Source organism: Myotis brandtii, unplaced genomic scaffold, assembly GCF_000412655.1.
Source record: "Myotis brandtii unplaced genomic scaffold, ASM41265v1 scaffold136, whole genome shotgun sequence".
Lineage (NCBI taxonomy): Eukaryota > Metazoa > Chordata > Mammalia > Chiroptera > Vespertilionidae > Myotis > Myotis brandtii.
Window position 1 is genome coordinate 209,943 of NW_005354829.1, and position 2,909 is coordinate 212,851.

Sequence of the window (2,909 nt, forward strand, 5' to 3'; positions counted from 1 at the left end):
TCCTTCCCCCCCCCGGCGCCCTGCCCTCTCCCTCATTTCCGCTCTCCCCGCCGCCTTCCGGCCTCTTCCCGCCTGCTTCCCTCCATGTTCTCCTAACACGCCTCCTCCCTCGAGCACCGCAGGGCCGGCCACCCGCCTGACCGCCCCGCCAGACGGACAGACGACCCTTGTCGCGCCCGCGCGTTCCCTCCAGAGGCTCTGGGACTACGGCCGGTCGGGGCGTCCTGACTGCTGGGTGAGAGTTGGCCACGTCGTGGTTTTTACTGAGTTCTAACTGCGGGTGAGCCTTGAACTTCTTTCTGCCCGGGACTCTCGTCCGGCTTCTCCGAGGAAGGCTGCGGGCTGGCGGACCGGAAAGGTAGCGGGCCCCCTTGGACGGCAGTACGGCCAGTAGTTCCATCTTTATTTGCTAACGACGGACAGTTTTGAGTTACTAACTTGTAGAATGTTTTCTTTGGGGTGCTACCGAAAGGACCACTGAACCTGGAGTCAGGAGACCTCGAGTTTCATCCTGGCATTGATCCTTTTAAGATGCTCGTGAAGCCCCTTGATTTATTTGGCACCAGTTATGTGAACGTAGTTGAGCTAATGTTGAAGTTTCTTGAAGCTCTCACATTCGTGTTTTGTTTTTGTTTTTAATATACTTTTATTGATTTCAGAGGGGAAGGGAGAGAGAGAGAAACATCAACGATGAGAGAACCACTGATTGGCTGCCTCCTGCACCCCACTCCCTACTGGGGATCGAGTCCGAAACCCGAGCATATGCCCTTGACCAGAATGGGACCCGGGACCCTTCTGTGCACAGGCTGACGCTCTGTCCACCGAGCCAAACCGGGTCGGGCGAAGCTCTCACATTCTTGATCAATACTCTATAGCTGTTGTAATCTATGGTGATTCTACAAAGGCCAATGGAGAGGGTATAGCAGCAGGAGCGGTTAGTCTTGGCTTTTCTTACAAATTTCCCCCGCTTTGTGTTTGAGGATAGCATTAAAACCAGGAAGCGGGGATATGTTGCATGTATAATACTAACATATACATAATATATTCACATGGCGGTAGAATTTTGCTTATTTAAATAACGGAAGATATTTTCATTTCAAGCATCACGAGTTGGACAAACTTAGATTTGGAGCCTTTCAGAATTAAAGCGTCTTACGGGCTCTAATAAATTCCTGCCAGGGTACACATTTAAAACATTCCATTTTAAAATGAGTTTGTTTGCAACTATATGGCATTATAGATATGAAGATGACTATTAGTGGTGCAATTACTAAATATTAGCAGTACCTTAATTTCTGTGTAAGACACTGCTTTAATTGTTAATCTTCACTTAAGAAGGTGGGATATTGGACTTCCAACATTATTGCCAAATATTATAATAGGTATAAACACTTGAAATATGTATTACTGGACATATTATGAGGTAAGAATTCATAAGGCTGTATAATTTATGGGCTGATATTAAGCCTCATATTTTTAATGGTGTCATTTTTGTTGTTAGGAAACGTAGACATGTAGGTTTAAGTAGGGCTTGTGATACAGATTATATAATTGGTGTAAAATCTGCTCAGATTTTCATAGTAATGCCAGGTATTGTTTCTCATTTCACTTTACTACCTGATGGTTGGTTAAACAAGAAAAACAGTGAAGAAAATATGATATCTATGTTCAAATTTTAACAGATTTCTGATGATAGACTATAGAAAATGATGTAAGGGATAGTAGTGCACTATTTTGTTGAATACAAGAATTTTTGGTTCTATGGGTATATCTTTATCCCAAGTTCAAAGAGCATTATACTTTTGTTTTCTAAGCAATATTTTTAAAAAATATTGGTTACAATTATTTTATAAAATAGTTCCATTTTAAATATATTTTATTGATTTTTTTACAGAGAGGAAGGGAGAGGGATAGAGAGCTAGAAACATCGATGAGAGAGAAACATCGATCAGCTGCTTCCTGCATACCCCCTACTAGGGATGTGCCCGCAACCCAGGTATATGCCCTGGACTGGAATCGAACCTGGGACTCTTCAGTCCGCAGGCCAACGCTCTATCCACTGAGCTAAACCAGTTAGGGCTAAAATAGTTCCATTTTAAAAGATATTTTTAAATTTAAACCTTCCCTCCATAGTATTACTAGAGGTTGTGAACCATCTGGTACTAAAACTTTTTATATATTACATATATATGTTTAATTTACAGGAATAAAAATATATTCTCATTCTTTAATAAAAATAATTTAAAATGGAATTGAACTAATCCATCGACACCTCTCTTATTTTGAAGTGTTAGACTTACACATCATTATACTTTTAACCAAATCTTTCCATTTTCCAACCATGTTGCTATAGTGCAGTCTGTCATTAAAATGAGTTGCCACTAAAAAAAATCTCCATTGACCTGGCAACCATGGTCTCGTGTACCATACTCGATAACAACTGAACTAACAAATCTGCATTTTAATACCATGTAATTTAAGGAATGCCATAAAGATTTAATGTACTTTTTATAAAAGTGTTCTGATACCTTAAAAAATTAATGTTTTTTAATATTGTGTTCCATTTTTTTTAAATTATAGTAAAACTTCCTGTGTCTATTTTCACAACTTCATACATTTTTATAGTCATTCAGAAGATGAAGTTTCAATTTAAGTAGTTTGAATGAGTTGACACAAATTCCTTTATTTTTATTTATATTTTGCAAAAATTATACCTTTTTCTTTTTTCCCCCAAATATATTTTTATTGATTTCAGAGAGGAAGGGAGAGGGAGAGATAGAAACATCAGTGATGGGAGAGAATCATTGATTGGCTGCCTCCTGCATTCCCCCTACTGGGGATCGAGCCCGAAACACAGGCATGTGTCCTTGACCGGAATCGAACCCGGGACCCTTCAGTCTGCAGGTGGA